General features: G+C 38.1%; 2 long non-coding RNA genes across 2 annotated transcripts in view; one reads left to right on the forward strand and one right to left on the reverse strand.

Annotated features, from left to right (window-relative positions):
* Positions 1–6,769, reverse strand: part of LOC137651916 (uncharacterized) — a 68,192-nt gene extending 61,423 nt beyond the window's left edge. The window contains exon 1 of the long non-coding RNA XR_011046130.1: positions 6,672–6,769. This is a non-coding gene — a long non-coding RNA (uncharacterized lncRNA). The remainder of the gene's footprint in view (positions 1–6,671) is intronic.
* LOC137651917 (uncharacterized) overlaps positions 1–25,405 on the forward strand; it is a 91,643-nt gene that overhangs the window by 47,914 nt on the left and 18,324 nt on the right. The window lies entirely within an intron of this gene.

Consider the following 25,405-nt stretch of genomic DNA (forward strand, 5'->3'; position numbering starts at 1 on the left):
GGATGCCGTTCCTGTGCGCCCAAGATGAAATCAGGGTGTACACTGGTGAACACCTGAGGTGCTGTGGAGAGACCGAAACACAGCACCTTGAACTGGTAGATCTTGTCGTCTAGGCAGAATCTCAAGTACTTCCTGGAAGACGGATGGATTGGGATCTGGAAGTACGCGTCCTTTAGATCCAGTGTGCACATGAAGTCTAGAGGTCTCACCGCAAGTCTGACCGTGTCCGCTGTCTCCATGCTGAACCGAGTTTGCTTGACAAACCCGTTCAGAGCCGAGAGGTCGATGACAGGTCTCCAGCCTCCAGACGCCTTCTTTTCAAGAAAGAGTCGACTGAAGAAGCCTGGGAAGCCGTCGACGACCTCCTGGAGAGCATCCTTCTTGAGCATGGTCTCGACTTCTGCCCGAAGGGCTAGCCCCTTTACCGATCCCATGGCATAGGAGCTCAACGACACTGGATTCGCTGTCAGGGGAGGTTGAGATGTTATGAACGGGACGCGATAGCCTTGGCCGATCAGAGAAACCGTCCAAGCATCGGCCCCGTGTTGCTGCCACCTGTGCACGCAACGTTGAAGGCATCCCCCCACAAGTGGACACGCAGGGGGATTGCCACTCCTAGTGTTTGCGGCCGCGGCCGCTCCCTCTAGGAGCCTTGCCTCCCCTGGAGGACTTACCGCCCCTCTTGACCTTGGCTGGAAAGGGCTGGGGCTTAGACACCACTTTCTTAGCTGCCGGTGCCTGCTTCGGTGCCTTGCGAGGCTGCTGCTGCTGTTGCTGCAGAGCTGGAGGCTTATAGGGCCGAGCTGTAAGGGCCCTATGGAGGAGGGAGTCCTGGCTAGATTTCCTCCATCTCTCAGCCGTTCGTTCCATATCCTGTGGCTCCAACAGATTCTCCCCAAGAAGGGAAGCACGTCTGAGCCTACAGACATCCACGGCGGGGACCTTCGGGTGGAACTTCTCGGTCACCGCATCGCGCCGCTTCAATACCGAGTTGGCCCAGAGGGTGGTGACCTGGTGTGCCAGGAACTCGATGGAGCGGGTGCCCGAGAGTAAGAAGGTCTCCAGGGCCTTCCTATTGGTCTCCTTAGACAAGTTCTCGGAGCGCAATAGGATGCCCAGAGTCCCTAGCCATATATCCAGCCACGAAGTGGCCTGCATGGCGCACTTCACGACCTTCTCATGGCTCAGGATCTCCGACGCCGAGAACGTCACCTGCCGGGCGGAGAGCTTCTCGAGAGGAACTCCCTTAGCCAGCTCTTCTACTGAATGACGGAGAGGAAGAGCGAGACTAGACTCACCCAAGATCTCAAAATACCTCCTCTGCTGGAGACGAGGAGGTGGGATGAGTTTGTTCCCGGCAGAGGAACGACTGGAGGAAGCAAGAGTCGCGAGTTGGGCATTGACCCTGGCTCTGGCACTCTTCAACCCCCGAGACCAGGGCAGAGCCGCACTGGTCTTAGGGGCCTTCTGAACATCGAACACCTGGTCCAGGACCGTGTCCTTGCCTTCTCGGGGGGCGATCACGGGCTCCATGAACCCGTTGAGTTGCCTCATCAGGCTCAGGACCTGCCAGAAGGCATGCTCAGACTCCTGCTGGTCTCCTCCTTGCGGACTGGCAGCTAAGTCTCCCGTCCCCGGAATCTCTTCCTGGGGCGAAGCGTGGAAGTTCTCCCGGGGAGCAGCGGGTTCCTGGCGAATCCTTGAAGACGACTTCGAGATAGTCTTGGAGTCCTTGGGTTCCCTCCTGTGAGGGATACAGGATCCCAACAAAGAGGTTCGGAGAGCACCTTCCACGCAAGACGATTCTCCTCCATGAGGAAATGGCTCCCCCCTTGGTGCCGAGGGGGAGACTGTCACCTCACTGGACTCACCCGAGGACGGAAAAGCCTCATCCACGGGAGAAGGAGAAAACGCCTGCGAAGGGGATGGGGCCTTCCTGACAGACCTCTTAGGAACCAACTTCTCCCTGGGGGAAGTCACCACGAAGTCGACTCCTCTCCTTCTCTTCAGCGGGGGCGAGGCAGTCGTTGGCTTGTGACCTTGATCGGTGAGTGCTGGCTTCATAACCTTCACTAACGCCCGCATCAGAGGACCAAACCGAGTCTGCCGTTCCACGGACACAGAGTCCGAAATCCCCGCTGGAGGGAAGGGGATCGGGCGATCCTTAGGAGTGGACACCACTGGACCTGCCTGAAAAGGAAAATGGGAAGAAAGTTGCACTGACCTCTCTGAAGTGTCTTCCCTATCCTGCACAAGAGTCCTGCGCTTTGGTGGAGGCGATCCTGAGTGCGGTCTGGCGACACGCGTTCCTGCTGCTGTCACGGGCTGCGAAATCCGACGCGAACGGTGGTCGCGCGGGCGAGTGGGCGCGAGGGCGTACAGGCGAACGAGCGCGTGGGCGAGCTGGTAAACGAACGCGTTGGCGCGTCGGCGAGGGAGCGTGTTGACGCGCGAGCGAATGAGAACGCTCCGATGACCGCTGACGACGTTGTTCAGGAGACCTGTAGCGCGTGGGAGAGCGATTGAGAGCAGGCGATCGATGGTGCGCTGGTAAACGCTGGCGCGTAGGCGAGCGCTGGCGCATGGTGGCGCGTTGACGAGTGATAGCGCGTAGACCGCGTAGGCGAACGACCGAGCGAGGGCGAGCTAACAGAAGGCGACCCATGTCGTTCCAGATCTTCTGGGCGACGGCGCGTTGGAGAACGCTTGCTCGCAGGCGATAGGTCACGCGGGCGGTCTGGAGATCGCCGATGTTCAGGTGATCGCTGACGCGCTGGCGACCGTTGACGCGCAGGAGACCGCTGACGAGCAGGCGAATGTTGATGCGTCTGTGATCGCTGGCGAGCAAGAGGGCGACGCGTGGAATCCTGTGAGGGAACAGTCGGCGCGGGGAGCAGAGGCGAACGTTCACAAACGGGCACAGGAACAGGAGGCGCGTGGGCGTACATGCATTTTGGAAGTACGCGCTGTAGAACGCGAGCGATGTTGCGCAGGAACAAGCTGACGAACAGGATCGCGACTGCGCTCAGGAGACTGATGGCGAGCAGGGCGCACAACAGGAACTGCAGGATATTCAGAGTCCACAGGAGAGCGCTGGCGAGCAGTGGGGCGATGGTCATCAGAAGCGCGCTGACGAACAGGAGAGCGCTGACAGTCAGAAGAGCGCTGACGAGCAGGAGAGCGACTGTGCGCTAACACTGCAGAAGGGCGAGCAGGGGAACGCTGGCGCGCTGGGTGCTCAACAGGAACAACAGGCTGAAGGATGTCCTCAGGAGAGTGCTGGCGAGAAGATGGGCGATCATCAGGAGAGCGCTGGCGAACAGGAGATCGCTGATGAACAGGAGAGCGCTGACGAGCAGGAGAGCGCCTGTGCGCTAACACTGCAGGAGAGCGCCTGTGCGCTAACACTGCAGGAGAGCGCCTGTGCGCTAACACTGCAGGAGAGCGCCTGTGCGCTAACACTGCAGATGGCGTGCAGGGGAACCCTGACGCGCAAGGGAAGAATCCCTTTGCCCCGAAGGAACCGTTGCCCGTCGGGTAACGAGGTCAGGCTGCTGAACATCTGCACCAGAAGTTGAAGGTCTGGAAGGCGTAGGAGACCGATCCCCAGAGAGGTCTAAGGAATCTGGAGCTGCAGGCTGCTTACGGCGAGGAGAGTCCCCTTTGGAGGAATGAGGTGAAGATTCAAAAAGGCGCCTCTTACCACCCTTATAAGGAGACGGGAGGCCCTTGCGATGCAGCGGACGGTGAGCTTTACGGCGAAGGCGGCCACGAGGAAGATCGTCAGGACCATCAGTCCTCCGAAGGGGAGTCTCAGTCAAAGCACTCCCCTTAGAGGGAGGCTTGGCAGCAGAAGAGCCCGCGGGACTCCCTTCCCCCTCCGAAGGATGTACGGAAGGGTGAGGAGAGCCGTCAGCACCATCATCCACAACGGTACCTGCAGAGGATTGACCCGACCCGTCGGAAGCCTCTGTCACCACGACGTCGACGATAGACAGAGGATCTACCTCTGCTTTCACCGGCGACTGCTTAACAGAGGCCCCCAACTGGACAAGGTCAATCAGGGCTACCCTGGAGGGCAGGCCCTTAAGCCCCAGGGAAGCCCAAATCTGTAAAAGATCATCGTTAGACAAAGATTCATTAGCAACAACCTCCCCCGGAGGTGGAGGAGGAACCGCCCCGCTATGGGAGGCGACGCCCTCTCCCCCAATCCAAGGTCAGGAAACAGAACTAGGGCCTGCGCTCCCACTCAGCAGACTCTCCTTGGGAGCCGAACGAGGGGGAGCTTCGGAGGTTTGGGCGGCGAAAGAAGAATCCCGAGAGCCTTCCTCCTTCAAGGCAACCCCGGAAGGAGAACGGTCTCTCTTGGACTTCTTCGGCGGCCAAACCTCTCTCACTGGGAGGCAGACCACTCCCTGCACTCACTACACGTATTCTCTTTATCACACCGTCGGCCTCGACACTGCGGGCAAAGGGTGTGAGGATCTGTGTCCACCGCCGACATAAAAGTACCACAAGGGCGGCCGGCAATTCCAGGGCACTTGCGCATCGTGAACAATAAGGGTGAGGCCAACTTCAAAACACACACACACAAACTGAAAGAAAAAGCAAAAAAAATTAAGGCTGTCAACGAGGACGATGGACAGACACGTCTGTTCATCGCCGGAGCCAAAAGTGAAGTGAAGCAAATCACTGGTGTGTGGGGGGGGGGGTAGCAAGCTATCCCTTCCCCTACCCCCGCTAACTAGCGCGGGGGTAGTTAACCCTCGTTAAAAACTATTAGCTCATCATTTCAGCTACGCCGAAAGGTAAACCCAATGTAAATAGCGTGGTTTGTATTTCGGTTACGGAACAAATTTAAGTTAATATAAAGCTAATTTCATGCAATGCAATGGATTGATCTACTACTTTTCCCTTTTCTATACTGACCTAAATTCCAAGAGATTAAGATGCAGCGATGATAGACATTTTGCTATCTAATTTCCATGATTATCTGTTCTCTAATCTAACTTGTTAAATCAATGAAGAATAAAACACCTATAGTATTCAATCTTTTTTTCAATATTGGTCTCAAATCTTTTATTAAAGCTGGCTTTTACCACGGAGCCGTGAAACACCACAGATAACAGTGGTGCGACACTTCTACCCTACGGAACAGTAATACTAAATAAATTTCACAAACATAACTCAACCTCTCATTGTATCATCATACAACAGTCTATCTACTGTATCCCAATAAGCTGTCTTTAAACACCTCAACAGTGGTAATAGACGCACATAACAAGAGTAGTCTAATCTCGAATCTCACCATGCAAGTTATTGATAAACTATTTACCAGATTAATTAATGGTTAAAGCTCTTTATTAGGAATATATCTTAAGCACAGATAGGGTCGACTATAATCAGTAAACATTTAACTCTTTCCGCGCCATTTATAATCATTGAAATCTCGCATACCTTAACCTAACCTCAGGCAGCATCCACTTACACTAACTGACCACACGACGTGTTCGTACTCACCGTACGCTCGCATCTTTGACCAGCGACGGGTAAATAATATCCTTTATAATAAAACCAGAAGGTTCAGTGAGGCCAACCAGAATCCTATACACGACGATACTTCTCTGGTAATTTATCGATATCTTATTTCACAGCTTCTAAATCCCCATCCCAGCCTTCTTCTTATATTCAAACATTGTCCCTGAATTGTACTTCCTTCACTTATAAGATAAATTAAACTGGATGCTAAACTGAGGTAATAAAAGGGTTTGGAAAGATTTCTGGCTGATCTATACAAGGAACATTTTAAGCTGGTTACACTTGCAATACATCCAAGCCTACTGGGTACACTTACATTAGCCTATGCCAAGTTTTGAAATACCTAAAACTAAATTCCTTAAATACAATGAGCTGGCTTTCTGGCTGCCCAAATGAATCGTAGGCCTACTATTCATTTTAATTCATAGGCCTAGGGGGACAGGCCCACAGTAAAATATACTATTCTATAATTTTACCCAATAAACGATTAAAGTAGACGAAGCCTATGGTAGTTTAAGCTAATCTAAACAAACAGGAATTGGTAAAGCTATAGATATATGCATAAATTAGATAATTTGGCTAAGAAAAACCTTATATGTCAAGCCTTAATCAATTGGATTTGAAAATTTGTTGGATAAACAAATAAAACACGGGAATGAATAGGCCTAGAGTAAATTAACAATTTATCGCAGGCTGTGGATATATGCTTGCCTTAAATAATTAGGCTAAGAAAACCCTTATAGTTATTTAATCAATGTAAAATGCAAAATTGTGGGATAAACAAATAAAAAAATAGGCCTAGAGTGCCTAGGTCTATAGCGGTAGGACTAACCAAATGGCCGCAACCATAGGACTAGGTTGCTAGGATAAACACAATATCCTAGTACTACATATTTTAGTTTATAGGATAAATTCAAACACAAATATAAGCACAGATAACATAGGATAACACTGAGATAATGGGTTGCTTTAATAACCCTTCATAACAAACATAAACAGATCTGCATTGACCAAAACAAAAGGTTTAAGATCATGTATTGCGTTTCCTTACTTTATCTTTTTCCTCTGGAAACGATAAAAATCGCCACTAATATCAATAATGAATCATGCACAGGAAAAACAGCTGAACTTACAATTTCACTCATTATCCAAAACAAAAACGTTGTATTGGAAATGTTGCGGATTGGAAGACAGTAGTAATGGCAACACTGCTTTTTGACTCATCCTGAATTGTTCGGATTCTTTCGATTGACTTAACTCATTTGGCACACGTGATTAAAGATGAAATAAATGATATTTATCAATAAAATTATAAACCATATGTTCATAAATAGAGTTATAATAACTTATATGCTATACTCAACTACTAATGTGACTTAATGAATATCTATTTCTGAAAATATTTCGGAACATTAACCATCTTTAAGTGAGAGAATTCGAACTATTTGTTTAGGTGCTCAGGCAAAAGCAAATCTCAACGACTTTCATCATACGGCATTTTATAATGTTGCTTTAAAACAAGAAAATACAGAAACGTATGGAACAAAATGACTATTACACTTAAATTTCTTTTTCAATTTCTTTGAGTAATGCAATAATACAAATAAAGATTAGAAATCATGTCAAGGACGAATGTTGTTTCTTTAAATCATTAGTAGTCTTATAATAGGCCTACTCCTATAGCAAGCAAAATATGAATTAGAAATGAATAACTTGAAAGTAACTTACGTAAGTAATCAAACAAAGACTGTGTAATATTCGTCAAGGAGAAGAGATGGGAATTATCTTAATTATCAAGGATGCTTGCTGTCACGTGACTCGACCTTGAGGGTCTCAAACAAAGCACATTATGTTTGTTAAATTTGATATGCATGCAAAGCAAAATCCTCTGTTATCATACAGTAAACTTAAAACAAGATTATAGATAAGCGTAATTTTCTCCTCAAAATGGCATAAAAGAGAAAAGATGTTTTAATGGGACATTATTCACCTACAAAAATTAATAAAATTCCTCAGATGAAATCATTTAGTTCTAACGTTATTTCTTGCATCCCATAACATATCGATAACGTTTCGATTACTATTTTTTTAGAGGAACGTTCATGCATCTGACACAAGATATCGGCTTATCTCTCTCTCTCTCTCTCTCTCTCTCTCTCTCTCTCTCTCTCTCTCTCTCTCTCTCTCTCTCTCTCTCTCTCTCTCTCTATAGAGGTTTCACGCTTCTTAGGCAATTTTCCACCAAGACTTTGCACTTATGCTATTTTGGACTGTTTTGTTTTACATTATTCTCCTGTTGTAGTTTTTTTTTTTTTTCTCGCTATCTCAAACGAATAATTGCAACTAAGAATATTGTTCATTGTCATCCATATCCTCTTCATATCCCTTAGAAAAAACACATCCGCATTGTAAGTATTTCCATACTTCGCCAGTCATCAATAAAGGGTAACCTACCGGGTATATAAGCCTTCTCTCCTCTTTTGTCCTTGTAAAAGAAGAAGAAAAAAGTAAAGAAGTAGGATTACTCATCAGACAAAGAGAACCTGCTGATTCATCCAAAACATTCTTCATTGTATGGGGATCAGTTAATTCCTAATTATACAAAGCATTAATTCATGACATACGTGTAGCCTATTCATGAAATAATCGTGAAAGAGGATTGAAGTAAACTCCTGTCAGAGTGACGTACGAAATTGTCTGTTACAGAGAATCGATCTATATTACTTAGAAACGATAAAAAACGTATCTATATTCTTGCCATGGTCAGTAGATAAAAAGATTAGCAACTATCTTATCGATTAGACGTAAAACTCAGCAACTGACTGAAACACGTGGGATTGTTTTAAGGTTTTCACTCGAACATATTTATCTAAATAGACTTTCATTGGAAACTTGTACATTTTAGAATACCAGGTTATAACCCTTCATCCATATAAACGAAAAAAAAAGTTAATCTTTTATTTCAGTTCTAAAGGCTAGTTGAAAAATCTGTCGAAGTTGGAGAAATTTTTCCCAAATTGAAAATTCGTAAAGATAAACATTTTATTTATTTATTCTGTCACTTAGTTTTGCATTATATGTTAATGTATATAGAGATTAGGACCACATTAATCCTTTCCGTGTAATGTAAATACAGCAACTGTCATGTAAAGGAAAATAATTCCTACTAAATAAGGTGATATGTGTATTTGATCAAGTATTCTATGAGTTTTATTCGTTAGTTAAACGATAGAGAGACATTGAAATAGAGAGAGAGAGAGAGAGAGAGAGAGAGAGAGACGAGAAAAATAAAATCAGAGTGAGGTGGTAGTTGAGAGGCACTGTTTGTGAAAAGTGCTGACATAAGCGATAAATTGGCCAAAACAACGCAGATGGAATGCGCGTCGGTTACCTTGCCGAGAAATCGGAAGTGACATATGTATGACGTTACCATTACGTCAGAAGAAGGGACCAATAGAACACAAGAAGAGTCACATGACGTGACGCAATTACAACGCCCTTGTTCTGGGATACTTAAGCAACAAGCGCATCGAGGAACCAGCTCTTCCCTACAAGTAACCGCGTTAAACGGTTGTCCCTTCTCCCTCTCCCCCCGTCATGGGGGAGGCCTTACCCGTGGTGCACAGTTTGGCCGGCACTAACGAAACGTCAAGTTAACAACAAGATATTTACAAAGACGGACAACGAAGGGACCGAGTTCCCTAACTGCCAACAAATTACTTTCCAACCGGGAGGTAGAAGATGATCTTCGATGAAGGAGAAATTACCAAGAAGCGTGTCCATGAGAAGACACAGCTATGAAGAAGCGATCCCCAAACCGCATAAATAGAAGTCAAGTATTTCGCATACCGAATGCTGATGTGGTAGCAGAAGTCTACGGTTGCAGCCTCCAATCTTCAAGAATTTATAAACTTTCAGTCTGTATTTAAAACCATGTAGAAGATTACTGTAAAGCTAATGTACATCAAAGTTCCAGAAGTAAAATTAAGGAACTATACGGCATTTTTCCATCACCCACTTTCCTGAGGGTCTAGAATTAAATAATATATTTGCACTGAAAGGATTGAAGAGATACATTTATTTAATTAAAATAATATTAAAGTGGTGCTTAATGAAAGAAAAAGAAAATGCCCAACAAAGCATCACAAATGGTGGCAGCTTAAATGGATAAAATGCCGTGATGATATTTTTCAGTGCATATATTAATGACTAAATTCTTCCAGATACCAGTTGTACACCTTTGCAGAATAAACATCAAGAAGCCAAGAAAAATAGTGAGGACGTGAGACGAAGCAAGAGTCTAAACACAAGAAACCATTACCGAAGCGAAGAAGATGAAAACAAAAGGACAAGAAAGAAGAAATGTGAGTAAAAGAATCTCTCTCTTAAATAAATCTCTCAATTTAAAAGTGAAAAAAAAAAAAAAAAAAACTTGTCTCTCGTTTAAGAATAGGAATTTTTTTTTGTTCGCTAGGGTTTCTTGAATGATGCATGAATTACTTGTATTTTTTCTTGTGTAAAATAAGATGTATTATGATTTTTTTTTTAAGTGATGGTAATGATGTTAGCCCAAAGAATATATAACAGGGAAATATGATTTAGAATTACGCAAGTAGGTGAAAAATACAAACGAGCAACGTCCCATAAAAAGTGAGTTTGAAGAATTAACAAACCTTACTAACCCCGCTAATATGAATTCAGTAGGGAAATTAACACAGTTTTTGTGGAAATATAGGTAGGAATAACCAAGATAAAAGAAGGTTAGAGAAATATACCGTGTGCAAGTGGTTAGCTGATATTGAAAGTAGAATAGTTAGTCTGAGAATAAACAATGAGACAGCAGAATTAAACAGGCTATGTTAACCGTGTATACAAATGTAAGTGATGCTCACATAACCTTGAATGGTAAGTAATTTAAAAATGCAGCAAATCTGAGTGAGTTTCAAAAATAATGTAGGCAATTATGGCGATCAGTCAAAGAGACAGACAGGTTAACAAATCTACGAAAGTTCCTATAGGTAAAATATGAGGGTGGCTCGGTAAATGAATTTGCCACACAAATGGAGGATCACGTAGCAACAGTAAAAAGAACAGGATTCCTTTGCTAAAGGTAAGTTTATTGCTAATGATAATTCCCTATATATAGAAATAAATGAGGCATTAAAAAAAAAAAAAAAAAAATTGAAAAATAGCATCCTAGATATGAGTTTTACAAAAAGAAAAGGGAAATTAGCAAAATGATAGGAAATCAGGAAGAAAAATCCTAAGGGACTAATAGCCACAAAATCCTACCAGAGAAATTTTGAGTAATTTAAATAGATGCAGGGAAGTTAGAACAGCAGACTGGAACGAGGCGCAAAAATTACCCTAGAGTTAAATAGAATAATGGGCAGAAATTTAGATCAAAGACAGTTTAAAGAAATAAAGATGACACATTTAGGTCTAGTGAAAGATTACATAAAAAGGGGATAGAAATCAGGTAAAATAATGAAAAAGGGAAAACATACAGGGAGAAAGGCAGGCACAGAGATAAAGAACCCCATCATGAAATTAAACAAAGACACTTCTCAGAAAGCCCTCCGGCACAAAGAAAGTGAAATACAAATCCTCCAAATAGTGAAAAGAAAAGAATTAAAAATAATTAGCCGGATAGAAAGGAAGTCAGGAAGACGAAAAATTTTATATAGGAAAGATAGGCATATGTAGCGGAGGTACATCCACGTTGCAAGTGACTATTTTATCTTATGGAGACTCTGGCAAATATAGTTGATATACTAGGATGCAATACAGTGATAGAATATTGTGAAATACCTGCTTCCAAATTTTAAGGGTGAAAATAAAATGATATGCAGAAATGAAATGCAAACAAGTAAAAATCAAGGGGTATGAACCGTCAGGTTAGGTAGAGAATTAAATGCCAAAATGTGCCAAATGATGAATAAAGATGTCATTTTTTTTTAGTAACATTTCCCAATAGAGCCTTAAGATATCGTTCAAAAACGATACAATGATGAAGTATGAATCTTGTTTGTGAGAAGTGCAGGCTTAAAATAAAGAAAAGAAAAAAATTAGATAGTCAGGGTATGATTCTACTTGTCAAAGACAAGTCTTTTACAAAACTGGCCACTTTGTATAAGACGAATTTGACAGGAGAAACAGACTCCAGACTAAGAAAGGGAAATGGAAATAGATTAAAAAAGACAAGGAGAAATAGGAAGAGTAGCCAAGAATAGATATACTCCTTGTCAATATGTGACAGGCGCCATATAAATAAAATAGAATGTCGACAGAGATACCGTGAATAAAATAGAATAGCCTAAATAAAAAAAGGGAATTCCAAGAAATAAATGTCATAGGCAATTGAAGCTATAGGCTTATAGAATTAAAAGAAATATGTTGTTGTTAGGCACAAAGATTTAAGATGAAGATATAGACATATGAATAATAAATGAGCTATGATGCTATTTAATAAATAAAGTCTGATCAGTACTGAAAATATAAAAAGCTAGAATTTAGCTAGAGAAGTCATAATGATGCCTAAATAAAAATAACCCGCAGAGATAAAGAAGATAGGTTAACTAAAAATAGGATGCCAGAGTCTGTCAAAAGAGACAATAATGCAGTTCAGATGAAGGAAAATACAAGCACACTAATTAATTAATACTACTCCGGATAAAATAACTCATCTGAATGGCGGGTAATGACTTCTAAAATAAAGGAGTAGAGATTACAGTTAGGTAATCAGAAAGGGGCAAAAAAAAAAATTTACCATAAGGAGCATAGAAATAGGGATAGATGAGAAATAGGCAGAGATTAGCCATTTCAGGCGATAGGTTAGGCAGAAAAGAATAGAAACATCGGCGCCAGAACCTGCCCAGAGAAACTCAAAAACTTATTAAAACTTTTTAAATACCGGTATGAATCATGAAATATTACCTATCAGCCAACGCCCCATAACGAACACGGTGAGTGTTAAAATGAATCAATAAGACTCCTTATAAATCTCCCAAGATATATTACCCAATGAGGATAAAAGTTAGACTAGTAGATCATCATAAGTAGAATATAAATGACATGTTTATCCCGATAATAAATAATGTTTGGCTCGATTATTGAGGAGTAAAATACATAGAGAATATTGTAAGTACCATGGTCAAAGAATACAAGCCATTCACGGCTATTAACATTTCGAAGAATGTTAGAAATTAGAGTGAAGTCGACGGGCTCACTCAGCTCCTCTAACTATTGACAGAATGATGATCTAGAATTTGGAGGCAGAATGAATAAGCCTATAGAATGATGTTACTAAGTTTAGTAAGAATATAGAGCCATAAAAATAATAAAACTAGTCTAGAATAGGGAGAATAGCAGGATAAAGAACCAGATTAAAGAGTGACCCATCCCTAGATTTGAATAGGGTAAGTAAAAAGAGTAGATAGATTTAAGATATGTAGAGAAATAAGGGTTAAAGTGGAAATCCTGCTCCACTAAGATTTGACAGATGTAAAAGATTTTTTTTTTTGGAATGATAGGATCTTAGGGATAATAAGCAGTATTTGCTAAATTACCCAAGCCTTAAAATAAAGTTAACCTAAAATATGTAGTGTGCAAATGAAATAGAAGGCTATAAATAATGAAGAGAAATGAATTTTGATCCTACATTACCTTAACCCGATCTCTTACCCAGGAGTTATAAAAATAATGTGTGAAGCCTCATAAATATAAAAAGAAATGTCTCATTAAAAATGTAAACCCGAAGAAGGGTACTGAATCATGAGAGTAGTCTTAAATTAAATGATAATAACCGAGTAGGATAGATTATCCAAATAATGGTCTAGAGAAGTTTAAAAATTTGTTTAGGGCATAGAGTATATGTGCTTATTGCTCATAAGAATGATTGTGATTTTACAGTCCAAGAAGGACTATTGTGGATGAAAGAATAAAAGGAATCTTAGGAGCCTTAAAGTACTGGATGTTTGTCCAGGATAAATCACTTTATTGGTAGGTTTATGATGATAAAATAAAGATTATTTAAAAGGACAGGAAGATGTTAAAAGGAAATATAACTACCAATATTTTGTTTCAGTTGTCAGGCAGGAGACCTAGAAATAGGAAGAATTAAAATAGAACAAGAGAAACCAAAGGTTAATAGGAATGATGTAGATGAATTACTCCCAAAAATAGGAATCATATAACAGGATGGCATATTGCTTAAAGGAATACATACAAAGAATAGGGAGAAATACTTGTTCATGAATAGAAATTCCTGACATACTAACAAAATACTAACAAAAACTCATGCTCAAGTTAGTAGGACATCCAGTAATCAAAGACTGCATTTAATGATGAAATAAATTTTTGACCTAAGCTAGATGTTTGAGATCGTAAAATTAAAGCCTACATATAAGAAGTATAAAGGTCATATAAGGGTAAGAATCCTTTAGAAATTACGATTGCATTTTCTCAATCCCATAGTGGTGGTACCAACGGACTACCAGGGACTCTGTTCCCAGAACTTGACAAATGATAAAAACATACTGGTCTACATAGAATTTGATTTAACAAAGAAATGGTTGATGAGTCTGTAACAGAATAATTTGAGACCAGGATAAATAACTAGACATTCGTGTCTATAGATATTCTCTTGGGCAATGCACCCGAATTTATTAGAGATTAATGAAAACTGTGCAATATTTTTCTTGTAGTAAGAAGGGTGAAATAAGCCATGATAAGTCAAGTTAAAATAGAGAGAAAAAAAAAAAGGGGGCAAATAAAATAATAGCAAGGGGTTGAGGATGTCCTGCGAACTATATATAGACCAACATAGAAGACTAATAACAATTACTTAAAGAGAACGAATTTACTTTGAAATAACTCGGTATATGGAAAACAGATTTTTTTGTTAGGTAGATTTAAGAAAGACTACTAAACTCCTTGGGAAATGAAATAAAAATATCTGGGCACTCATACAAATATTGAGGGTAACAAATGAGTGAAATCTTTAATTATGTAAAGTGTGTTATCCTAGGATTTGAATATGTATTCCGTAATCAACAAAGAAGGTCCAAATCATAAATGTCTCCAAACAATTAATTAAGGGACCACAGAGAATATTGAGTTGCAAACTAAGATGAAAAGTTTTTGATAAAGTTATGGGTAATGAAGACAGGTGAAATATGAACCCATAGGTGATTGAATATTTACAAATGTATTGATTTTGTTTGCAAGTTTGAATAAATAATGATGCCATTAGAGCAAAAGAATTATTATTGCATTTTATAGGCGATGCATTGATTGATATTTTTTTTTGGTGTAACACGTGTAACAATGATAAACATGCATGTATACAATGAATTTTATTATGTTTTGATGATGATGAAGTTAACTTAAATAATTATGAAGAAAGAAAGATTTAAGTGATTAAAAGATAAGATGTGCACCAATAATGAACTTTGAAGTTGAATGTCTCAAAGGGTTATTTTAGGCCCATAATAATTATGCAGGTAATAGTGAACAATTAAGTACATATGGTGAGTTACAATAATTAAACCTTTCATTTTGAAGTTAAAAAAAAAAAAAGTGTGTGTGGAAACACCCGAAATGATTTTTATGCCTGTGTAGTAGATGAATCCTTGAAGAAAGGATAAATAAGGTGTTTTAATTGAGACAGTCTGCAATTGGTTTCTTTAAAGAAAAGTTTTAACATTGAAATGTAAGTTCCTGTCACTTGGATTTTATGAATATCCTTCTGAATGTAATATGTATATAGTTGAGAATTGAAGTTCTTGAGATAAAAATAATACGCAGACAAGGTGCAAATAAGATTCAAATTTATAAACATGATTTTGTTATGTATTGAATATGTTTCTTTATTATGAAATGATTATGATGTTTGATGATTTAAGACATTGATATATTTGAGTTTTTGATTTTACTCATTATTTTTATGAAGAAGGTGAGAAATATTTCTTTTGATGCCATTAATTAACAATGATTTGTCATGATGATATTGATGAGTAAATAAGGTACCATAATGATGTTTTACAAATGTTTATTGATACTGATTACAAATGAGTAATACTCTTGATGAGTTATGATGTGCATGACACATAATTATATTTTTTGTTGCAGAAATATTTTGATTGATTTGAATTGATGTTATGTATGTTTGAACATTTATTTTCTGCCATTTGTTGCATTGCATTGGAGAAATGATTTTTGTGTTTACATCAATAAGACCAAGATTTTGAGGTCATAGGTAATGGAAAATATGAATTGAATAGAAGTTAAAGGTGAAGGCATTTCCTAATTGATTGCACAGTTTAACACAGAAGACATTATTGATTTTGCCTTACGTACCCAGTGAATTAAGGGTTAAATATTCCATTATCAAGAATTAAGAAAAATAATATGTTTCAATATTGTGTTGAATTATTTGATGATAAACTTATGCAATTGTATTATTTTAAAAATGATTGATGATGATTTTCTTTTGATGAAGATGATTTTGATTTATTGCACTAAGGTGCATATTATTTTGTTGATGATGATTTTGATTATTTGTGTTGAAATGCATATTATTTGATGATGATGATTTTGATTTATTGTGTTGAAATGTATTTCTTTTGGTGATGATGAATTATTGATGAATTATTTTTGGGTAAACCATGAAATGAGTTATTAAGATGTGAATTCCAGAGGAATTCAGGTACGTGACCGAGTGGTGTCATGTAAAGGAAAATAATTCCTACTAAATAAGGTGATATGTGTATTTGATCAAGTATTCTATGAGTTTTATTCGTTAGTTAAACGATAGAGAGACATTGAAATAGAGAGAGAGAGAGAGAGAGAGAGAGAGAGACGAGAAAAATAAAATCAGAGTGAGGTGGTAGTTGAGAGGCACTGTTTGTGAAAAGTGCTGACATAAGCGATAAATTGGCCAAAACAACGCAGATGGAATGCGCGTCGGTTACCTTGCCGAGAAATCGGAAGTGACATATGTATGACGTTACCATTACGTCAGAAGAAGGGACCAATAGAACACAAGAAGAGTCACATGACGTGACGCAATTACAACGCCCTTGTTCTGGGATACTTAAGCAACAAGCGCATCGAGGAACCAGCTCTTCCCTACAAGTAACCGCGTTAAACGGTTGTCCCTTCTCCCTCTCCCCCCGTCATGGGGGAGGCCTTACCCGTGGTGCACAGTTTGGCCGGCACTAACGAAACGTCAAGTTAACAACAAGATATTTACAAAGACGGACAACGAAGGGACCGAGTTCCCTAACTGCCAACAAATTACTTTCCAACCGGGAGGTAGAAGATGATCTTCGATGAAGGAGAAATTACCAAGAAGCGTGTCCATGAGAAGACACAGCTATGAAGAAGCGATCCCCAAACCGCATAAATAGAAGTCAAGTATTTCGCATACCGAATGCTGATGTGGTAGCAGAAGTCTACGGTTGCAGCCTCCAATCTTCAAGAATTTATAAACTTTCAGTCTGTATTTAAAACCATGTAGAAGATTACTGTAAAGCTAATGTACATCAAAGTTCCAGAAGTAAAATTAAGGAACTATACGGCATTTTTCCATCACCCACTTTCCTGAGGGTCTAGAATTAAATAATATATTTGCACTGAAAGGATTGAAGAGATACATTTATTTAATTAAAATAATATTAAAGTGGTGCTTAATGAAAGAAAAAGAAAATGCCCAACAAAGCATCACACAACGATAATACCGAAACGCCTTAAAAAGAAGAAGAAAATTATAGAAAAGAAAAAAATAAGTATTAAACCTGATGTGGAGAAAAAGACAAAACGGTATAAGAAGATAATCTTTAGAGGCGCCGTTGCAAAGGCTTTGCCTCACCCCTGAACCCAAAACCAGAACCTAAAATTAGGACAGCTAATGAAAGTAGACATAAGTATAGGTACGCTGAAAAATCTTAGCAGGGATCTGGCTGCATTTATAGGTAGGGCAATGCGTATGAAAGAAGAATTTAAGTCCAAACTGACCACAATAGGTTGCCAAAACTGATGATAGCAGGGGGTTATTCTATCTGATTTCAAGGTAGAATGGGATAAAAGTAAAGATTAAGAATCTCATTATTAATTTATTTATGGTACATGTAAAATAAGCTTAATTACAATAATAAGAAAAAGCTTAGAAGCTTTGCACCTATCTATAAAGCGATAGAGTGCCCGCAAACTATTATGCGGAGTGAGCAATAACCACGAACCAGCCAACCAGGACCAGTGTAAACAATGTTTACATCCAACCAGATAAGACTTACGAACTATTGTTAAATTTCATAACCGGTGTGTTGTGGGAAGCATGAACTTGTACAGTGTACTGGATGAAAGCACATCGTGAAAGGTAAAAGACTTAAATGCCATCTATTTTCACTAATTGTTCTCTGGCGGTATTTTTTAGTAACTGGCAATTTTTCCATATATCTGTTGTAGGTGATGATAACAAGCAGACATTTGAGCATGGCTATTGCATATGTTATTTGTCATTATTTATATATCAACTTTGATTCAGCAATGATGATCTCTCTCTCTCTCTCTCTCTCTCTCTCTCTCTCTCTCTCTCTCTCTCTCTCTCTCTCTCTCTATATATATATATATATATATATATATATATATATATATATATACTGTATATATATATATATATATATATACATATGCTTATATATATATATATATATATATATGTGTGTGTATATATATATATATATATATATATATATATATATATATATATATATATATATATATATATATATATATATATATACATATACATATACATATACATATACATATACACACACATTCCTTTCTGAGTGGAGATACGTTAATGTGGTGAAAGTGTTTGCGTACCGGCATGATCAGCAAAGCTATACTACGCAAGGTCACCCATACTATGTTGGTTTGCTGCTAAGATCAGACGAAAATCTCCCACCATTCCCAAACCGCACTTGCTAGCATGGTGATGGAAACTGAATTAGCATGTTTGAGGTCTTTGTCCTGCAATGGAATAGAAATGGCTTGATTTCTTGCTGTATATATATATATATATATATATATATATATATATATATATATATATATATATATATATATATATATATATATATATATATATATAAAATTTAGATAGGGAAAAGTAGGAATCAACATTAATGAGGAATACTTTAATAACTTAAGATTTGCAGATGACGTAGTTCTATTTAGTGAATCATAGGAGGAATTGCAAAAGATGATTGAAGATTTGAATAGAGAAAGCAGAAATGTATGACAGAAAATTAATATGAGTAAAACTAGGATAATGTACAATGGAAATGCAGAGAGACAACAAATAAGAGTTATGGACGACCCTCTAAAGATTGTTAATGAATATACCTGTGCGTGCTAAGGAGAGACATTAAGTGTTTCCACAGGACATGAGACTGAAATTAAAAGAAAGATAAGCATATGATGGAGAATTTCTGATAAGCAAAATGAAATTATAAAACTCAAAATTCCTCTTTCTCTAAAAAGAAAAGTATTTAATAAGAAGGTCCTACCACTATCAACCTATGTATCAGACTCTTGGAGCCTTACTAAAGCCTTAGAACATAAGCTATTTACTACTTAAAGAGCTATGGAAAGAATAGTGATGGGAATAACACTTAAGAGACAAAAAGCGCGACATGGATATGAGAGCAAACTAAAGTAAAGGATATTATAACAACATGTAGAAAAAAAAAAAGTAGATGTATACCCAGCAACAAAACCGGTATGGCCTGGCCAGACCTGACTTGGAGAGATCATGCCCCTCTTGCCCTGAAAGGTGGCCGACGTTAAACAACCGAGACATTGTTAGGATGGTTCGAATGTGAGGAGGAGGAAAATTACCGATATCACTCCAAGAAATGCTATGAAGAGCGAAAACTTTTTTATTCTTTTAAGAAATGTAATCTAATATTATTTTGAAACAACTTCTTATATAGAAATAGGATAGGAAAATTCAAATAAAACGTTATGATAAAATATTTTGATGAATTAGTTTCGAAATAATATATTCTTTGTCTCGAAACTAATTTACCAAAATATTTTATCATAACTTTTTATTTGAATTTTCCTATCCTATTTCTATAAAAAATTTTCTCAATATGAACAGTCAGTTCCAATATTATTCAAGAAAAATTTATATAGAAATAGGATAGGAAAATTCAAATAAAAAGCTATGATAAAATATTTCGATGAATTAGTTTCGAGACAAAGAAGAATATTATTTCGAAACTAACTCATTAAAATATTTTATCATAACGTTTTATTTGAATTTTCCTATCCTATTTCAATATAAAGTTATCTTGAATAATATTGGAACTGACTATTCCTATTAATATTCATAACACGGAAATACCCTTCGTTTGCATTTTCTCTCTCTCTCTCTCTCTCTCTCTCTCTCTCTCTCTCTCTCTCTCTCTCTCTCTCTCTCTCTCTCTCTCTCCCCACATACATACACACTGTAGCCTACGTATTATATGTAGGGGCTAATAATGTATCGTTTCAAGTAGCACCTATTGGGTCACCATTCATTAGTAAATGGTCGTTGTTCAAAATTTCGAAGGTAATAAGGTTTAAAGGTTTTGTTGTTGATTTCAGTGTTCTTCTTTGATTTCGATCATGAGCCAAGTAGCTCGGCGTGGTTGGGGTCAGCTTTTGTCACGGGTTACTTGGCTCCGGCCTTCTTAGAGAAAATGATATTATTTGCTATATCAATTATATTAGATTAAGGTTGGAGATTTAAAATGCATCATCAGTTAACATAATCTATATTGTTTCAGAAGTGATTGGTTAAAATAAAATATGTGAAATGACATGCAATGAAAGTTCATTGGTGTATTATTATAGTGATGACGTGGTATACAGGATGTAGGGTATAAAAGATTAAACTATCAACTCATTGTTTACTCAAATTATATGGTTCGGTGTCAATAACCTTAAATGTCAGGATGACAAAAAACTCCTAATCAATCAATCAATAAATCAAATTATTTAGGCAAGTCGTCCACTTCCAAGCGAACCCCCTTCCCTGGTGACGATTGCTCACTGCTCAAAGGTCCGAGTATAGCTGGCTTCACCCTTCCTAAGGCAAAAGGAAATATTTCCTTAGCAGTGACTCTTCGTATTGTTACAATTTTACTTGTCATTTCATGTCCTGATGTCCAACACCTTAAAAGTGTTCCCCGGGAAGCTCTTCGAGAAATCCATTACTCTCGATATTTGTTCAATCAGTCTTTCGCATATTTACTTCGTTATCTATAGTTTTGATATAATTTTAAACACCTGGAAAGCAAACTGTATGAAATTGTTATCTTAGTATTTTGTTTTTCATTGACTAAAAAACTTCCACCAGAAAGATCTCATCATAACTGTGAGACCTTTAAACCTCAAACAAATGGGGATGGGGGTAGAAGGATATAACGAGGTGGGGGTTAAATATGATGGTGGAGAGGTGGCAATTGGGTGATCTTAACGTATGGTTTGACGAGGTTTGCATATTAACATTTATGAAGTGATGATGATGATGGTATTACCCCTATTGATAACCTTTGATATCAATGATTCCAACTTGCAATGAAAACGGCAATATATCGTTCTAACATTGTTTTTAGGTGGTCATTGAACATCTTTGGAACATGGGATCTTCACCCGAAAGAAATACAATTCCAACACCAACTGACAAAGTAGTTAGCGGTTTTGTGTGATCCTTGGGAACATCCAAATAATATAAGATATTGGATACAGGTAATATATATATATATATATATATATATATATATATATATATATATATATATATATATGTATATATATATATATATATATATATATATATATATATATATATATATATATATATATATATATATATACAGAGAGAGAGAGAGAGAGAGAGAGAGAGAGAGAGAGAGAGAGAGAGAGAGAGAGAGAGAGTTACAAGGATTTTGGATGTCTCAAAGACTTTTAGTCCATTCGCAGAGACTCCGTTTGCGCTTTGGTAGAACGATTTAGTTTAAGCATTTGGAGAGTTCTTATGATCTTGTCTAAATTATTCTAGAACTAGAGAGAGAGAGAGAGAGAGAGAGAGAGAGAGAGAGAGAGAGAGAGAGAGAGAAAGAGAGAGAGAGAGAGAGAGAGAGAGAGAGAGAGAGAAAGCAGCTGCTAGAATAATGCAAACAAAGGATATATCATTCTGACGTATATTAATTGGAATAGTCAGTTCCACAATATTTAAGGATTTTCCATATAAAAGTTTTAGTAAAGAATTCAAATATATCGGTGTGATTATATTTTTTAATAACTATTCTCGAAAACGATTGCATTTCTTAAAAGAATAAGAGGTAAGACCTTTTTGTCTCTTTCATATACAGTATATATATATATATATATATATATATATATATATATATATATATATATATATATATATATATATATATACATAAGTTTATTACAAATCTACCGTACATATTCCTGTCGAATCCAGGAATCTGTTCTTAGACTTGAAAGGAACCCTTCTCCACTATGATAACTGATTAGTGAGTTTGCAACGCGTGATTATTTATCATGAATATATATCAATAACAACGTGTTGCAAACACTAATCAGCTATCATTGTGGAGATGAGTTTATTTTAAATCTAAGAACAGATTCCTGAATTCGACAGGAATATTTACGGTAGACTTGTAATAAACTTGTATTTGTCTTGATAGCGTGGTTGGTTACAGTCTCTGCAAGCATGGTTCCGGCTAAGAGGCATAGGTTCGAATATCTGCCCAGCCAGAAGCTGTTATCATTAATGAATTTCTAGTGGATATTCATTCCCAAAGATAGAATTCGATATTAAATGCCATTGTGGTTGATATTTACATTAATTAAAATCAAGAGTGTTAGTCATATAATATATATATATATATATATATATATATATATATATATATATATATATATATATATATATATATATATATATGTGTGTGTGTGTGTGTGTGTGTGTGTATATATATATATTTTTTTCTTGCCTGGTTACAACCCTATTTGTGTCCGATCTATCGGAGTCCAGATATGGATGGCTATATATGAAAGGTCTGGGACTTACTGACGGGTATTAAGTACCAGGAGCCTGCATGGTGAGGAGCAGGTATGCTGGCTGTTTAGGTCGCCACCCACCTGGCTGAAGCGGGGTCGTTTCATTCATAAAAAATTCCTGAAGTATATGCTGTATTGAATTGTAGCACCACTTTGGCCCACATTTTGAGTCTCCTTACCTCTAGCATCAGGGGCTTTTTGACCTCTTATTTTGAGGTGCCTTCTAGCATTTGAGGTTCTTTGACCTCTATTTTGAGGTGCCTTATCTCTAGCATTAGGGACTTTTTTTACCTCTATTTTAGGTGTTTTAACTTTACCTTTATGACCTCTATATTTTTAGGTGCTTTATCTCTAGCATTAGGGTTTTTTACCTCTATATTTAGGTTCCTTAACTTTAGCTTTACGGGCTTTATGACCTCTGTTTTTAGGTGCCTTATCTCTAGCATTAAGGGCTTTTTGACCTCCATTCTGATGTGCCTTATCTCTAGCATTGGGGTCTTTTCTACCTCTATTTTTAGATGCCTTATCTCTAAAACTAGGGGATTTTTGGCCTATATTTCTAGGATCTTTATATATTGCATTAGGGGCTTTTTGACCTCGATTTTGAGGTGCATTACAGCATTAGAGGCTCTTTGACCTCTATTTTCAGGTGCCTTATTTATAGCATTAGGGGCTTTTTGACCTTGAGTTTGAAGTGCATTACTTCTAGCATTAGAGACTTTGACCGCTATTTTTAGGATTCTTATGTATAACATTAGGGACTTTTTGACCTCGATTTTGAGGTGCATTACTTCTAGCATTAGAGACTCTTTGACCGCTATTTTTAGGATTCTTATGTATAACATTAGGGACTTTTTGACCTCGATTTTGAGGTGCATTACTTCTAGCATTAGAGACTCTTTGACCGCTATTTTTAGGATTCTTATATATAACATTAGGGGCTTTTTGACCTCGATTTTGAGGTGCATTACTTCTAGCATTAGAGACTCTTTGACCGCTATTTTTAGGATTCTTATGTATAACATTAGGGGCTTTTTGACCTCGATTTTGAGGTGCATTACTTCTAGCATTAGAGACTCTTTGACCGCTATTTTTAGGATTCTTATGTATAACATTAGGGGCTTTTTGACCTCGATTTTGAGGTGCATTACTTCTAGCATTAGAGACTCTTTGACCGCTGTTTTTAGGATTCTTATATATCACATTAGGGGCTTTTTGACCTCGATTTTGAGGTGCATTACTTCTAGTATTAAAGGCTCTTTGACCTCTATATTTAGGTACCTTATATATAGCATTAGCGGATATTTGACCTCGATTTTGAAGTGTATTACTTTTATCATTAGGGGCTCTTTGACCTCTTTTTATGTGCCTTATTTATAGCATTAAAGGCTTTTTGACCTCGATTTTGAGGTGCATTACTTCTAGCATTAGAGGCTCTTTGACCTCTATATTTAGGTACCTTATATAGAGCATAAGCGGCATTTTGACCTCGATTTTGAAGTGTATTACTTTTAGCATTAAAGGCTCTTTGACCTCTTTTTAGGTGCCTTATTTATAGCATTAGAGGCTCTTTGACCTCTATATTTAGGTACCTTATATATAGCATAAGCGGCTTTTTGACCTCGATTTTGAGGTGCATTACTTTTAGCATTAGAGGCTCTTTGATACTCTTTTTAGGTGCCTTATTTATAGCAATAAGGGTTTTTTGACCTCGATTTTGAGGTGCATTACTTCTAGCATTAGAGGCACTTTGACCTCTATATTTAGGTACCTTATATATAGCATTAGCGCTTTTTGACCTCGATTTTGAAGTGTATTACTTTTAGCATTAGAGGCTCTTTGACCTCTTTTTAGGTGCCTTATTTATAGCATTAGAGGCTCTTTGACCTCTTTTTAGGTGCCTTATTTATAGCATTAGAGGCTCTTTGACCTCTATATTTAGGTACCTTATTTATAGCATAAGCGGCTTTTTGACCTCGATTTTGAGGTGCATTACTTTTAGCATTAGAGGCTCTTTGACCTCTATATTTAGGTACCTTATATATAGCATTAGCGCTTTTTGACCTCGATTTTGAAGTGTATTACTTTTAGCATTAGAGGCTCTTTGACCTCTTTTTAGGTGCCTTATTTATAGCATTAGGGGCTTTTTTACCTCGATTTTGAAGTGTATTACTTTTAGCATTAGAGGTTCTTTGACCTCTATATTTAGGTATCTTATATATAGCATTAGCGGCTATTTGACCTCGATTTTGAAGTGTATTACTTTTAGCATTAGAGGCTCTTTGACCTCTTTTAGGTGCCTTATTTATAGCATTAGGGGCTTTTTGACCTCGATTTTGAAGTGCATTTCTTCTAGCATTAGAGGCTCTTTGACCTCTTTTTAGGAGCCTTATTTATAGCATTAGGGGCTTTTTGACCTCGATTTTGAGGTGCATTACTTTTAGCATTAGAGGCTCTTTGGTACTCTTTTTAGGTGCCTTATTTATAGCATTAGGGGCTTTTTGACCTCGATTTTGAAGTGCATTACTTCTAGCATTAGAGGCTCTTTGACCTCTATATTTAGGTACCTTATATATAGCATAAGCGGCTTTTTGACCTCGATTTTGAGGTGCATTACTTTTAGCATTAGAGGCTCTTTGATACTCTTTTTAGGTGCCTTATTTATAGCATTAAGGGTTTTTTGACCTCGATTTTGAGGTGCATTACTTCTAGCATT

This window comes from Palaemon carinicauda, chromosome 13 (assembly GCF_036898095.1).
Source record: "Palaemon carinicauda isolate YSFRI2023 chromosome 13, ASM3689809v2, whole genome shotgun sequence".
Lineage (NCBI taxonomy): Eukaryota > Metazoa > Arthropoda > Malacostraca > Decapoda > Palaemonidae > Palaemon > Palaemon carinicauda.